The 16,457-nt window shown below is 44.3% G+C and overlaps 1 protein-coding gene across 4 annotated transcripts in view; it reads right to left on the bottom strand.

Moving 5' to 3' along the window:
• The window catches only part of SERTAD2 (SERTA domain containing 2), an 81,223-nt gene that overhangs the window by 42,558 nt on the left and 22,208 nt on the right, over positions 1-16,457 (bottom strand). The gene's annotated exons all lie outside the window — the stretch shown is intronic.

Raw genomic sequence — 16,457 nt, 5'->3', positions numbered from 1 at the left:
AAGAGGGGGATCTAGACCTGATTATGGCAGAAAACAGTTCGGACACTTTTTTTTTCCTTTCCTTTCCCCACATTCACCTGGATAAAAATAATAAGGACTGAAGTGTGAGTCCAAGAGGCCAAGGATGGGAAAATGTATCACACTAGAAGCAAAAGATGACCCAGTTTGGACAAGAGGTTTAAGCAGAAGAAAATCAAGAGGAGAGAAGGAAGCCTGGAAACTTGTGTAGAGAAGATAGCAGCAGGATTTAGCAACCATAAGGAATAGGAAGGGGGGATGGGTAAGTAGAGGGGAGTTAAAAACAACAGAGTTGCAGCTATGTTTCATGGCACTAATTCAGCAAAGAAACAGCCTCAAATGGATGTAAACAATGGACTATTCATTAGGGGTTTCATTCCCTGCAACCCAGCAAACTATTGTCTGCAAGTTTTAAATACTCCCTTCACACACACACAAACTGAATTACAGAAAATGTGAAACATCAGATAATCTCAACAACGTGTCTCAAAATCACTGCCCTCAAGCATGCACTATGCTTGGCAGACTCTTCTTCCAACCATCTGCCAGCACGTGGAGGAAAATAAATAATTAACACACATCTGGGGTCAGACTGTGAGCTACAGCACCCAGCCTGAAACTCCTGCCTGAGTAAAGGACAGGCAGTGACTAACAGCACATGTGGATTGAACTCTGAGGAGCCTTTCCAAGCTGTCCCACCCTAAGCATCCACCTTGCAATGGGAGCCTCCCACACTGACAGAAGATGGTGTGTGCTGCTATCCCACACCATCTATCTGACACAGCAGCTGAATAAGCAATTCAAAGTCTGGGGCTACATTTTCACTTGCAGAAGATTTAACGTTTCTCCTGCTGCCACTATTACAGTAAGGGACAGCCTGAATAGGTAGAAAATATGTTTGACATCTGGTTTTGCTCATTTGAGCTTCATCTGTTACAGCTCTCCAGTAATACCCCTTCCTGAACACCAGGGTACACAGCAGGGCATGCAGGTGTGATCCAAATATCCTTGTTTTATTCTCAGAGGTGATTTGCCTCTTTGGACTGCCCCAGAGCAAGCCTCCAGTCCACAGCCCCTCAGAGGGAAGGGGATTGTGCTTCCCAGGAAAGGGCTAGCAACCATGGGAGGCATTTGTAAGGGCAAGATGGAAGAAGAGGCAGATAACTTGGGCTTTCTTTTTCCTCATCTATTGAAGGCATCTGCATAAAGGACCTTCCATAGTGTGTCCTTCCTGTATTCATAGGCAAAGGCTCAAAGGACCAATCCAGCCTGCAGACCTGCAGAGCACAGGCTGTACATCTTCACTCAGCATCTCTCATGCCTGGCAGGATGTGACCTGTCTTTCAGGAATCTGGAGGACTGCAGGGAGAAGCTCCTGACAAGAGGCTGTCTCACAGCTTTTCTTCCTCTCGCCCAGGTCCAAAGGTACATTAGCACAATGACTCTGCTCAGTGTTACGTCACACTGCTCCCACCAGGAGTTACACAAATGTAAGGAGACCTTGGACTCCCTTCAGGTTTTCACCCAACTTCTTCAAACTCCTACTGCTTGCACTGAAGGTCTGTGATGAGGGACAGAATCACAGAATCTGTTGAGCTGGAAGGTACTCACAAGGATTGTCAAGTCCAACTCCTGGCCCTGAACAGAACCATCCCCAAGAGTCACACCATGAGAAGGGAGGAGTCTTTTCTTATCCTTAGTTTTGGGCATATGGGCAACAACAAAGCACCTAGTTTTGTTTTGTCTGTTCTCCAGAAGTGCTGTGTGTTTCACTGAGCAGCAGCGGAAGCATGCAAACAACACACAGCCCACACAGGAAAAAAACAGCCTGGAAAAGTGGCAGGAACTTGACAGTTTTAATTCAGTTTGTGTCTTTCATATTGCATGGACTCTCTTTGTTCATGCTACACGGTACACAAGCAGTACACACAACAAATCACTGTCCACCAAACTGGGAAAAATAAAGACAAAAAAGCTGAAAATACAGATTCATTTATGATTCCCCTCTGATCTCCACATGCTTCACATTTAGGGTTCATGGAGTGTCTCAGTATAGCAAACACCCTGACAACTACTAGAGTTTAGGGACACCTTTACAACTGCCACATGGGCAGCAGGAAGCAAAATCCTTGTGTACAACACTGAAATTTCCCCTTTCCAGCTCTCTGAAAAGCCCCCAGGGCTGCCCCCATAGGCAGCCTTTGGGTTATAGGAGACAAGTCCCAGAGCTTCTGCACCTCTGTATGTGTTTTAATTTTAACCTAAACTTTCAGTGGGAAAGAAGACAATTTTTACTTCTTTTCACTGCAAGGGTAGCCAACAAAATGTGAACTGAAGGTTGGGCAGAAACACTGAGGAAGTGCAGAGAGAGGGTGCTATGAGTCACGTGTGGTCTCCAGCATATGGATAACAGTCACACTTAAATAAGGAAATCAAATGTCAGTCCACTACTACCCTGTCCAAAATTAATCTCTCTACTGATTCCCAAGAATATGCAGCTTCAAAAGCTGAGTGCCTGCTTGCAGGAACAGGCAGACAGTAGAAAACACACACAGGGAAATAACTGGAGTTTGTTCTGCTCCTCTTTTACCCAAAGTCCTTTTTATTAAGCGCTTTTCACTTAGCTGTACGAGCAAAGGAAGCAGGAGAGGAAGGGGGCAGAGGGAGGAGGGAAGGGGGAAATACAGCATTTCCCATCAGCTCTACCAAAGGAAAGGAATGGTGGGGAAACAGAAGAGCTGGCTGCAGATCATTCCCAGCCAGACAAGTGCAAATGAGCAACAAAAAGGACTAACATATAGAGATCAGCAAAAGGAAAACCAGCACACAGGGGAAAAACCAAGAGAACACATAGGAAAGGAAAAGAGGATGTGAGAAGGCTCTTCTGGTGGGATAAACTACTGAGGAAACAGCCAAACACACACCACCACTCTAAGAATCAAACAGAAGCAGCTGAAGGTTTGAAGAAAGCATCCTAACACAGAAAAGAGGTTCTGTCTGAGGGAAAAAAAACCCCATGGTCTTGAAAACCCCAACAAGAAAAGAAATGCTAGATAGGAGGTGATAACGAGAAGGTAAAAAAAAAAAAAAAAAAAAAAAAAGAATACAGAGGTTTGGCTTTCTTTCTTTTACACACTGCAATCTTCACTCAAGTTCATGTCTAACCTGGAGAGTATCAAATCTCAATTTCAGCAAAAAAGACCCAGCTTGAATTAGTCAGCCCATAAAGGATATTTAGTCACCACCTCTAATCAGCCTCCTATCACAACCAAGGACATGCCAAATATCTGAAGTAGACTAGGTTTAAAAACTAAAACATTACCAGAAATAGTAACAATTCCTGGCTGACTCACATTTTAAGCTACACACATTACCCATTCAAAGGATTTAATTTGAACATTGTTATTGTTGAAACTTGTTGGTTTGCCTTATTTTGGTATTTCAGATGAGTAGGAACAACACTTCCTGTACTATGGACGAGATGCTTTTTGATCATTACAGGGTTTTTCCTTCCTCCTGTTTCCAACCTTCAAACACCTCTATTGAAGGGAACTTTCCTTGCAGACAGTGTCCTTCCCAAGGACAGACCTAGAGAAAAGATGACTTTCCTCAGAGTTTTAACAGAGACATAGGGGCTGATGAAAATGTTTGCTTGGGTGTATGCACTGTGTGAGCCAATGAAGCTGCAACCAAATGTCTTCACTCTTTCTCCTGTAACTTGATACCTGGCTTTAGCAATCCCTCCAGCTCTTGAATTAGGAATGGAAAATATGAGAGCTCTGTTTCACAGCAAAGGTTTAGAGACAGGGGAAGAAAAAAAAAATAGGACATATTAGGGCTACTTGCAAATGGTATTTGCTTTACACTGGACTCTGACAACACCACATGCAGGCTCTGTGTACCCACACATACCTATGGGTGCCATGCTGCAAAGCACTGCCCAGCCATGTCAGAGCTGGTGGTTTGAAGACAGACCCCAAGCCAAGCCTAAAGCCTGATTTCTAAAGCAATTCCCTTTACTTTGTACCTCTGTGCTCCAATGGCTCTGGGTGCAAATAATGGCATTTGAAAGCAAACAGCTACTGCTAGGGGAGCAAGATATTAAAAACTCCAGTAGCTGTTTTTGTGCATAACTGCAGTTTGTCGTGAAAGTAAAACAGGATGCTGGGCTGAAAGCTTTATGAAAATGGTGTCCATAATCGTCACACTCATTTCCAAGTCCTTTGAAAAATATTTTTAAAGCATCTGTCTAGTTATATCTCTTGTTACGTGCTCTCAGCCACAAATTGGCAAATTTCAAATCCCAAAACAGAGCACAGGAACCCTTCTCCAAACACGAGCTCTCTCAGCACTCTGTGGTATCCCTGGCCTTCCCAGAGTGCTCTCTTGCACCAGGGAAGGGTACAGTGCGCTCGAAGGCTCACCAGGAAAAACCTTTCCCTGAGCATTGTGGCTCAGCCATTTCAGTGACACAATTACAGCACTTGCCAAGGAGCTTGCATCATGTAACATGCTGCGAGGCTTTTCACGGCAACGCGGCTCGCGAGCTTCCCTTCGGGGGCCCATCCCCGAACGCCCTGCTGCAAAATGCTGCAGCTCCCAGCCCCCGCCAGCTTCTCCCACCTCCAGGAACAGCAGCAGGGATCCTGCACCTCTTTTTGCTCCTTCAGCCCTGCGGAGCTCGGTTTAACGCTGCCTTCCAGCGTTTACAGGGAAGGATGACTGTCACCTTTCAGAATATCACCAGTCATCTTGGCAAGAAGGTTTTGATGTAAATCAGGTAGGGAAGTGACAGAGAACCAGCAAAAAACACTTTTGCTGTGTTCTCAGTACTATGAATTTGTGGTACTGCTGCTTGTTTGACAGATGTCAAATTTACTAACGCAGGATTAAATACTGTCCGTGGAACCATATGATGCTAATGGCAGATAGTGCTGAAGATTCAGGTGGAAACAAAGCTTAATTTTGCCTTCTTCTTCTGATTTACAGACTGGTGACAAGATTTCTAAAACAACAGGCTATAGCCATGCCATGACACGTATCAATAAAGCTGGAGCTTTGCTGGGATCGTGAGCAACGAGCGGTATGCGCTGTGAACTAAAAGAGTACAAAAACCCAGCAAATTAAGCAGTTTGTTCCTGAGCTGAGGTTTGTAGAGATCTGATGAGCTGCAGGATATTGGCTCTCCATCTTGCTTCCAGCTGCTTCTACAGATGTCCAGGCTCCTCACTGCCAAGAAGAGCTAGGAGGCTAGTGAAAGCAGCTGGAAGAGAAGGAGGTGGAGGAGGAGTCAGGCTTGCACCCTCTGGGGAGGGCCCAAAGAGGAGGAGGAGGGAAGCAGGCACCGCCCACACATGCTCTACAACTCTGGCTGAAGGTGCTGACTGCTGGGAAAAGGCATAATGTCCATGGAGAAGGGAATGAGGAACTTCGGAGTATTTTTTCTTTCTTTTTTTTTTTTTTTTTTTTTTTTTTTTTTTTTTTAAGGAAGCTAGAGAAGAAAATTAGGTAATTGAGTAGCATCTCTGCAAGAATGTGGGAGCAAGGAGGGCAGAGATTCAAGAAAGAACCAACAAGGACAGGGAGGGAGTCAGAGAATCAGAGAGAAATAAAAGTGATCACATATTAGTGGTGTATGCAAGAACAAGAGAATCACTGAGCAGATGGGAGGAGGGAAGAAGAAATGATTAATAGGGAGTGTGAGGCCCTTCCCCCTCCCTCAAGCAGGACTAATCACATGGAAGACAGCTAAAATCTTACTTCCTAATATTGCTTTGCTGCGGTAGCTGCTACATGATGGAGGAGAGCAAGCCCATCCCCAAGACAAAAATCTCCCTAAAAGATGAGAACAAACCCCTCAGGACAACACAACCACGATGTTTTGGCTGCTGCTGCTAAAGGGACATCTGTCAGGATGGATCTGTCATATCCTGAGACCTGATACCTGCTGCTCCTGCAGGACCACCACGTCCCGCAGTGAGTCTAAAGCCACATTCCTGCTTTCACCCTGGTCACCTCTCCTGCCTCCAGCCTTAGAGAGGAAAATGACTGGCCTTTCCATGCAAGCCAAATGCATATGTTAAACTTCCCTACACCAGCAGCCAAAAAATCTCATTGCCTGACATTAGAGCACACCTCTGACCAAGCACTACTGGCTACGAAGGCGCTGCCCCCCCAGCACAAGGGCACAGGGTGAGCTTTGCCATGCCGGCATCAATCGGAGGGGCAGGTCAGCTCTGCAGCTGCCCTGCTCTCCTCCACTCTCTGGGCCAGAGCCAGCTCTCCTGCAATGGGAAGCACAGGCTCCCTTCCCACCATGTGTTTCTCAGGCTTGGCCATCACAAAGCAGGAGAGAGGAAGGGCCATTGCCACAGAAACAGTTCCAGATAAATACATTTGCTAAAAAGAGGCTCCCGTGGATTTCTGGTGACAGGCTGTCACCGGGACTGCTCTGCACAAAGCTCCCACAAGATTCAAGTACACAGTCCTCTTCCCGAAATATATGCTAAACAGCTTATTCCTTCCCACATTTTACAGGTGCTAACATGTTCATCCATCCCCTCACTTTTTTCTTCCATGGACTGAGCAACCCCAATACTTACACTTTTTCTGTATAGGTCATGTCTGCTAAATCATCCATTCATGCTATTTTCCTCCTTTTTTTTTTTTTTTTTTTTTTTTTTTTCCCCCCTTTTTTGTTTTTTTTTTTTTTTTTTTTTTTGACCCACTTTTGAGTTGTTTTGCTGTTTTTAAAGGCTGTGAGCAGAAAACTGGTTCAAGACTCCAGCTGAGACCTCACCAAGCCGAGCTGAGGGGAAGGATTGCTGTACCCTTTTGGTTATAAACCTCAGCTTGCCTTTTTCACAACTGTATGAGGCCAGTGACTCACAGTCAGCCTGGAATCCACCATCAACTCCATCCCCCCTCTGCCGAGCTGCTGCTCAGCCAGCCAGCTCCCATTCTGGGTCCATTATTCCCACCTAAGTTAACAACTTTGTGCTCGTCCTTCTCTGAATAACCTCTTATTTTTTCCAAATGATTTCTCCACTTGGTCAAGTTTTTAAATTCTAATCCTGTTCTCAAGAAAACTCAGAGCTTCTCCCACGTCAGTATCATTTGCAAGTGTAATCAGCACCCACAGCAGAAAATAGGAACTGACCACTGTAGACACAAACTGGTCCTAGAGTGTTTGTGACATTGCACCTCACAACGTCCAATCCCTGGAATTTCCCCGGGAGTAACCTGAGAGTCACAATAAAGTATGGAAGACAAAGTTGTTAGGGATATCATGGAAATATGCTCTGCTCATGATGGACCACTGTGCTCTGCCACAGGATATAATAAAAATAATTCCCATTAAGTTCCATGCTACTATTTACATCCAGTGTAAAGGAGATGACTGCAGCTGATTACAAAAAAAAAAAAAAAAACAAAAAAAACCAAAAAAGTGCAAAAGCCTCAGCAAGGTAAAAGTGAAAAGGAATATTTGCCTGTTCATGATGGTGGAGCATCCAGCAGAACTAACTGTGATGTCTCCTGCAAGAAACAGGCAGGTTCCCCTAAAAACTTTCACCAGCAAGCATCACTCTTTCTACAGTATTCATCAAAGCGATTTCAATCCAAATAAGACATCATTTCCACCAGACATTGTTTCTCTCCAGGGCTTTGACACTACACTACGATGGCAAATATCTTTAGACTGATACAAAGTGAGCAAAAATTCAACTGTGGCTAAAGGTGAGGAGGCAGAGACAGCCAGAAGGGGTGGCTGCGTTTGCCTCAGACAACTAACCTGGAAAAAAAGGACTTGAAGACATTTCACATCCAAGTTCTGGTCACCATATATAGCTCATGGGCAATATGGCAGAAGGGAACTTTGATCCCAAGCAATGTTTTAGGGCAGCAAATTGCAGCTGTCCTACAGGATACCGCTTATTAATCCTGCAGCAAAACATACTGGGCTGTAAATTCCATCAATTGCCCACTGTTTAAAGAAATTAGTTTTCTTTAGAAGAGGAGCATGCTGTTATAAACACACCTGACTCAAGTCCATCTGATCTACATTTATGCAGGTGGAAATACTTTTGACTTTACACTGGGAAAAGCAATGTTCAAAATTTGACATCTCCTTTTACTCCCAGTGCTGACACAAAAGACAAAAAAAGTACAAAACCTAGTCTGTGTTTGCTGTTTGAGATTTGAATCAGTAGCAAATGGGACAAGCCCAAATGCCAGGAAGGTGAGGAAATCCTGGATCCTAGGGACCTCCAGCAGAAAAATATCTGGTCATAACGCCAGTGGGGGCTCCAACACTTTCTTTATTAATTAAAAGCTTTTTTTAGTAGGGTATATGGCAGCAAGATTGCCAAGAGATTATTAATAATCACAGCATTGCAAACCTTTGGTCCGTTTTAGCCCCAGAATGACCAACTCTGGTGTTCTGAAAGATGATGACAGTGATAGTCTAGAAAGGCACCCCAAAGAGACAGTTTTAGCCCCAGAATGACCAACTCTAACCTCTGAGGCCAGATGGTGTAAGCACTGGTAAACTAAACAGTACTCATGGTGTTCTGAAAGATGATGACAGTGATAGTCTAGAAAGGCACCCCAAAGAGACCACTGAAAGAAATGAGAATGTATTTTATTTATTCCTTTATGCCAGATAATTTCAAAATTGCTACAGGAGAGACAAATTTAAAGTTTTTGTTTGTTTATTTATTTATTTCTGTTTAGGGTAGAGCAAACTCACCAAATGAAGGCAACACAGTATGGAGGGGGAGAGAAGAGAGAAAAAAAAAGGAGTTTAATACTCTCCCTCATTTTTTGAGGATTTCTTCCCCAAGCTTGACAAAGCTTTGTAGCTTTTCATGCTCCACACACCGTATGACTCTCCCGGCCAGAAGGATTTACTGCATTCGGAAGTCCAGGGTGGAGTGCTCCAGCAGAACCGGACCAGTGCTACAGCCGGATCTGAAGTGATGTCAGGAAATGGGTGGGGGCAGGGAAGGGGAGCACAGCGAATGACACAGCCCACAATCAGGAAACTCACTTGGCAAGATTTGTGGAAAACCGGAGGTGTACAGGAGTAAAGCCCCATAAAGCAGCGCTCCGGCTGCTCCCGCCGCTAATCTGCTCCCGCTATCGGAGCTCAGAGGAAGGAGGGCAGTTGCCAGCTCCGGGAGGCGGGAGCGGTGCCAGCTGACGAGGCGCTGTGATCGGCAGCCCGGGTGAGCTCTGCTGTCATGTGATGAGCGCTTGACAGCGAGGGAACGGGAGGAAAGCACCCACTCCGGAGAACACCTACGTCTAGCTGCCCAATAAAGGTAAGAAGGATGCAGGAGGAAGGGAAGGAAGAAAAAGCATCCTGTAGCTGTAAGGCAGCTACAGCAGATAACTATTACAGAGGTAGTTCGCCCACAGATGGCGAGGGCCAGGAGACTTCACAGCCGCCCTCAGGCAACACCAGCCCAAAGCCAGAAGCAGCTGCAGTGCTACACCACTTTCAGGGGTAAATGTAGCAAGACAGAGGTGAAATAGCGAAGCCTTTAACGCCTGCAGACAGGCCAGCAAATCCCCAAAACCCCACCAGAGAGGGAGAGACAAAGGAGTCGCCCAAGTGGGTCTAGTTCACTGAGTTTGGGGCTCTCAGGCAACCAGCACTACTCCCCCAGATGGTGTGTGGGTAACGGGGCCGAAGGGATCAGGGAGCCCCGGGAAGGAGAGGGCTGGATGTGGCACAATGCTCCTAGGATGTGCTGCAGCAACTTGCAGAGGAGTGTGACTTTCTTGTTCCTACACTGAGGAGTTACCTAGAGACAAGCAGCCTCAAGCACAGGAGCTCCCAAGATGGGAATATAACCACTGCAGCTCCAGGATGGCAACGCTGTCACTGCTCTCCTCCTCTTGAACCCGGAGATTCATGGGGGTTCAGCTCGGCACACACATCCATGTCTGGACACACAGCCCTGTGCCAGGCATCTTACAAGCTAAACAAATATGTCAGAGGGATGGGGAAAGGAAATATAATCCTCAGGAATTAAACAGCAAATGGAAGAGAGCAAAGGGAATGTTTAAAGGCTGGGCACTCAACTCACCCCCTGCTCTCCCTCTCCTGTATTCCAGTCCACTGGAAGATACCTGTTTTGGGGGAATTCATAAAAAATTATTCTGCAAAGCACCTATGCTATTGAGTAGGTTAGGTACTAATCAAAAAGTTTTTCCCTCCGAAGATACCAGTAAACCCAAAAGCAACACAAGGCAGCTTCAGAAGCCAAAAAAGATGTTAGCATAGCATAATAATGACAAATTCGGAGCAGCAGAGATAAGATGGACGTTGATATAACATAGACAAGAAATAAAGCAAACGCATCCAAACCCAAGCTAATTCAAAGGAATCAAAGTCTTGGAAGCTATCAATATTCTCTCAACAGTTTGTGGTCATAAAACTCTTAAGTACCAAACAATCGAAATCAGGTCTTCTATTTAAGAGCACCTTGGCTTGGAAAGATACCTCTGTGGGCATCAGATGGCTTTTGGTGAGCAAACAGGAGTGTGAGATGCATAAACAGCTCTGCACCACACACAGAGACTCAAAGGGACAAGTTAGTACATCTAAGAGCTCAACAAGGTTAGAAGCAAGAGGATCACAAATGGAAATTTTACCTACAGCAGGTCTGACTTTTCACCAAGGCCCATATGTAAAAGGAACAAAAAAAGCCTCAAAGACTACACATGCCTTGGAGCATCCTACTCAGTATGCAAAAATGTTCTATTTCACATGCACAGAATCCCCAAAAACTGGATGTTTTTTCATTACTTCGTTTCACTACCAAGCAGTTATTCACTGAAAACACAGGGCCGAACCTCCTTACATTATACTACTAAGCAAAATAAATTAAAAAAAAAAAAAAGATAATAATAAAAATGCTTCCTTCCTCCATTATACCCACACAGAGAACCATAAGATTACTTTCCATAGCTGGTTTTTCTCATACAATTACACAGATATGCACATGTAAGAAGTGAAGGTCCAATTAACATTAAAGTGCAGGTACTTTTTGACAGAAATTTCCCCTTCCAAAGCAGCCATCCAGCATGCTCACAGGACAACCCAGTTCTGCACATTCACGACAGATATCACTGATCATTTGGCAATCCAATGTCAGGCAGGCAGGTGATTTAAAACCACATATCTGACTCTCCAAGAGATAGAAAATACTTGGATATGCTTAGTAAAAACACAACTAATGCTGAGATTGTATTATTTTTGAGACTGTTTCATTAGGCTATGAGTCACACACACTACAACACCTCACAATGAAGTTTGGAGAGAACCAAGCTCTATTTACAACTGCAAGATGGTGGGGTATGGTCCCCTTGGCTTAGAGGAATGTGTTTTTCCCATTGATCAAAAGAAGTCAAAATTAGAGGCACAAAATCAATCAATTGTGGCTGTCTGAGTGGTATTTGGAAACCTACTGCAGGCACTATAACCTAACACTCCCTGTGTACACTGTCTCTGCCATGCAAAACCAGTACAGTCACTACCTGAAACTAGAATCACCAGTTTGGTTTAATTTTGTATGTCTAGTATTGGAAATTCTCTCCCTCTTTAGGTGTCTGTGCTCCTGCTTAATTACCCCAAGTCTGCCTCTGGGCAGTGGCAACTCCTGTAGTCACACACCCATATCTTCTGTTATAGGAAGGAAAACATCTTCTACCCCCTTTACACACCATGCCTAAACCCTTCTTTAAAAAAGGGTCAGCAGGTGACACTGACTCCATCACAGTCAGTAGCAGCTGACTTTTCCGGGCCCAGGTTTCATGCCAACTGTTCAGCTGACGTCCCAAGAACATTATCATCTCCATGGAGTAATTAGCATGTTTTAGTAGCTGGTGGCTTCAAAAACTGCATGAACTTCAGCAGCATTAGAAGTACCAGACTTTCTTTTTGCCTTGCTTTGCAGTCTGAGTGGTCTTCAAATCTGAAAGCAAATCTCAGTTTTTCGTGGTTTAGATTTGGAATCATGCACAGATACTGAATTTTGTGACATTTATGCCTAACTTCTGTGTCAGACTCCTTTCAAATCACTGCTGAAATCTGTTCATTAAAAATTCTTATTAAAAAGAAAACCTGAAATCAAAAAGATCTTTGGCCAGTTTCTGGAACAGAAAGAGGAAAACAGAAGAGAAAGTGGTTTTGGTATATACAACCAACCAAGCCCAAAGCTTTGAGACGAGCATTTGCTTCTAGAAGGAACACATGTCACTACAAGTATTTCTGTGCTCATGTATACCTAAACACAAAGAGTCACTTTACACTTGGAGTTTTACCTCAAAATCAGCCCTCCTAAACCCATCAGCACTGTCTGATCATAAGTAAGTAAAAAATTCTACCTGTTAGGCAACATCAAATAAACTGAAAAAAAAGCTGAAATGTGAATTCACTGTCAGAGAGTGGCAGCTCGAAGGACCAGACAAACTGCACACCAAAGCTCAAGCTGAAATAACAAAAATCCAAAGACATCCTCTTTTCCTTGGAACCTCCACGCACACAGCTCTCCTTCACTGAATTCATCAGTAATTTTTGCCACTGCAAGCTTTTTGGTATATCACCCACCAGAAGTCTTGCTAACAGTACAAAAACCATCAGCAAGAAAAAGATTCAAGGCTTGAGCTCCTTGGATCCCCCCAGAATGAGGTCACTTCAATTTAAGGCTGAATGACCCAGTCAGAAACCTGTAAGGGTATTCTGCCCATATTTATGTCTGCACAGATTAAGAAGAATGCTTTGTTAATGGTTTCGTTAAGGGGTTTTGGCCTTTCTTTTTCATCACAGTTTTCAAAAAACTATTAAACATGCTGTACCAGTAACAGATGAAAAAAGAAATGCATTTTGGCTTCAGCATTCATTAAGAGCACACAGAGCAGTGTAAGGCTTCCTGCTCATTGATACCATCAGTGTCAGACCTTACACCTCCATGCCTACAGCCATACTCCCTTTAGCTGTCATCTAGGCAGTTCCTGCAAGGCAAGCAGGGTCAGGTTGGGTTAATACGCAGAGGAGAGGCCCCTGGGGAAAGATCCAAGTGCTGCAGATCCTAGAGCTAGTAGTGATGTAGCAGCACTGCCCTGCTCTCTCACAGACTGCCTCCCCCCAGGGAAGCTGCTGTGCAGATCTGCAGCGTGGTACCTCACAGCCTCACAGCCCTGAGCAGACACTGAGGAGACATGCGACGCCCTTACGCAACACACACAGCTCCGCTTTCAAAGCTGATACCACATTATCCATAGAGGAGAGGATAAAGCAGAGCACCCTGGACATCACCCTGCACACCCCATGCCTTGGCTCACTGGCTGCCCTGCAACCAAACCTGGAGTAAGGAAAGTTGAAGCAAAGAACGAGCAAGTTTTTGTAACTCAGGAGAGAAAAAACCAGCCAACAACCAACAGTCTGCACTCTGCAGAGAAATGAAACTTCCCAGCCAGCCAACTGCTAAACTCTCGTGTCTTTATCAGCTCCTGTTTCGGGTTAAATTCTTAACCATTTCTACAGGACATAGTGAAATTCTCCCGCTTTTCATCCGAATGCCTTGTGTGCTGCCACGCTGCCACACAGCTGCCACATCCTACCCCACAACAGGCTGTGGCAGAGGAGAGAGGAACAGCTCCCCTCTACAAGAATCCACAGGGCAAAGTCTGTTAGGGTCTCTGTCACTCAGACTATTAGAAATATGCACTCTTGAGTTATTTTTGTTAGTGTTATTAATGTCACATGGGGGGAAAGGTGCCTGGAAAGCACCAAAACTCTTCTTCAGCATTTGTTTGCGAACAAGCTCCAAAATCCTTTGGGAAAAGTTTACAGCAACCTGTAGTCTCAGTTAATAACATGATTTGGTTTATACACCTAGTGCACACGGGGTAATTCCTGCCACCCCTGTCAATTTAGCTTGACTGGAGATGATACAAACTCTGAGAGGGACACATTTCACAAAAAACCTTTTTAATCCTTGCAACAAAAGGGAACTCTGAGAGTCAGATGAGGAAAATCCCCAGAACTCTCAACTATCGCCCCCGCAGAGTCAAGGTGATTTCAGAGTCACGCAGCTTTAATAATGGGACTTCCTCAGGGACACAGTATTAAACATTTAGAGAAAGCATTTGAAAAGAAACTGTACCATCAAACTGATTTCTAATCTTTTCACTTTCAGCTACTTAGAAGTACTACAAAGTCACTTCTAAATGATGCCAGAGTGATGATGCTTGGCATTTTGCAGGGGGCAGGGCTGAGGGGTAGACATACTCAGCTTCTCTCTCATTAGTATTTTTTACAGATAAAATTCAGACTTTAATTTTTATTGACTGACATTTTAATTTTTCCATCCACTGGGTTGTTTTTAATATTAAAGAACAGTGCCTTTGATAGAACACTATATGAAAACCAAAAGAATAAAACAAGCCCCAAAATACAGTTTCACTTTCCCCTGGTCTTTCACTAGGCAGTCTATTAGAAACTCAGCCTTCTCAAAAACATATATGAACATGGAGGGGACAGGAAGAGAAAGCAAAAGCAAACCACGGAAGTCCTTTTCTGTTGCAGCTGCCTGCAGGCTCCAGGATCATTGCCACACACACTCTTTGTGTACTCAGAAGGAAGAAACAACTGGATTATTCTATAAGGCTGATTGGAGTGAAGTATAGGATAGTGGAACTTCAGGCTGCCTTTTGATGTTGTTAGAAGAAAATATCCAGATAAATCATTACAAGAGTCTTTAAAAATTCTCACATCAGGAAATGGTATATAAAATAGTCTCAGGAACTCCCCGTCCATCCCCCAAAAAACAGATCTGAAGCACAGCATCACATTACTGCAAACCTAAGAGCAAGCAGCAAGATCACTACTTGTTAGGAGCTGACAAGTCTGAGATAAATTTTACTCTTAGATGCACATAATTTTCCCCATTGACCTCACATGTGACATGAAATAGACCCAATCTCCATATATTCCTGTAATTTTTTTTTCTAAATTTGGTGAAAAAATTAAAAGTATTCAACCAACCAGCCTTAGGAAGATAAACCATATGCCTTACTTTAAAAAAGCAAAACCCAAATGCTTTCTGTCCATTTTATCCAAAGGGAAAGCTAGCCAGCTCTGAAGTGAACACTACAAAATAAAGCAGGGTCTGTATCTGTCTTTACAGATTCTATGTCCCTGTGAAATTATATACATGTATACTTTCCCTTCAGGTTGCTCTGGAAAATACTGCCAGCAACAAGAAAATCTGACAGAGTAAAGGGGAAAAAAACCCAAAAAACACTAAAAACCCCACCGCCTAGTGAACCACAGAACATTGTTGAAAGGCAGAAACAAGTTAAAGAATAAATTGTGAAAGAAAAGCATTCTCTGTAACGTCTAATTTATAGTAACTTTCTAAGTCAAAGCTCATAGAAGATTTTTTTCAGATACACATGTTGATCTACTTATCCCCCTTGGCTATTTTACTTAAAATAACATTCATTATCCGCAAGGAGAAGAAGCCAACAAGCCTTCCACTTGCGAGAGGCGGGGCAGGCAGGAGGAGCCGGGCAGACCCTGCCAGGTGCCCGGCCACTGCAGGCACAGCTCGGCTGAGTTCAGCGCTGCCTCGGCAGAGCCACGCTCCGTGCTTGGCACAGGGTCCTGGCTCCTCTGCACGGCCCTGCCAGAGCCCGGCACAGCAGGAGGAAGCGAGCTCGGGCCAGCAGATGTTACTAACACTTACGCCTGTCACGAACAGAAAGGACAAGAAAAGTCTTGAAGAGGCAGCGACTTGTTTTCTTTGTCGGGAGTTGGGAGATGGGGCTGGGGGGAGGGAGCAGGACGGCACCTCTCAGCATTGCTGCTCGTTCAAAGCTGTCTTTGTCGGCATGCCATTGCTTGACTACTATTGCTACCAAAAAGGAAAATAAAATCAGCATTATAATTAAAGCCACTCGGCCATTTCAAATCAACACGTTATTGTAGTAACGAGAAAACTGAGTTTTTAGTGGTAGAAACAGACATTTCAGTTGCAAGAACTCTTTTTTTTTTGGTGTGTGTGTGTGTATTGGGGTGTGTATTTTTGAGGTTTTTTAGTGGTTTTTTTCCCCCGCCCCAAATCACGCTATTTTATTTCAGTTGACAAAAATTCCACAAGGAACTTGCACAGGTAAAAATGGGGGACCTCAACAGGGAACAGCAGTACCACAGAGCTGAACAGAGGGCTGTGCATTTTACCCAACTGTCCAAATAGCACACAAATCCCTATTCTGCTCAGTGTAGATCCATAAAAGTCCAAATTTGCCTGCTCATCAGTCTACCCCACCCTCTGCTCTGGTTTTCTTGATTTCCTTCTCCATGATGGGCTTGCTTGGCATTGCCAACAAGAAGAAATCAGTAAATTTCCTGTGCTTGACACCAC

Source organism: Pyrgilauda ruficollis, unplaced genomic scaffold (genome assembly GCF_017590135.1).
Source record: "Pyrgilauda ruficollis isolate IOZ18807 unplaced genomic scaffold, ASM1759013v1 scaffold4, whole genome shotgun sequence".
Taxonomy (NCBI): Eukaryota; Metazoa; Chordata; class Aves; order Passeriformes; family Passeridae; genus Pyrgilauda; species Pyrgilauda ruficollis.
This window is presented reverse-complemented; position numbering and strand designations above follow the sequence as displayed.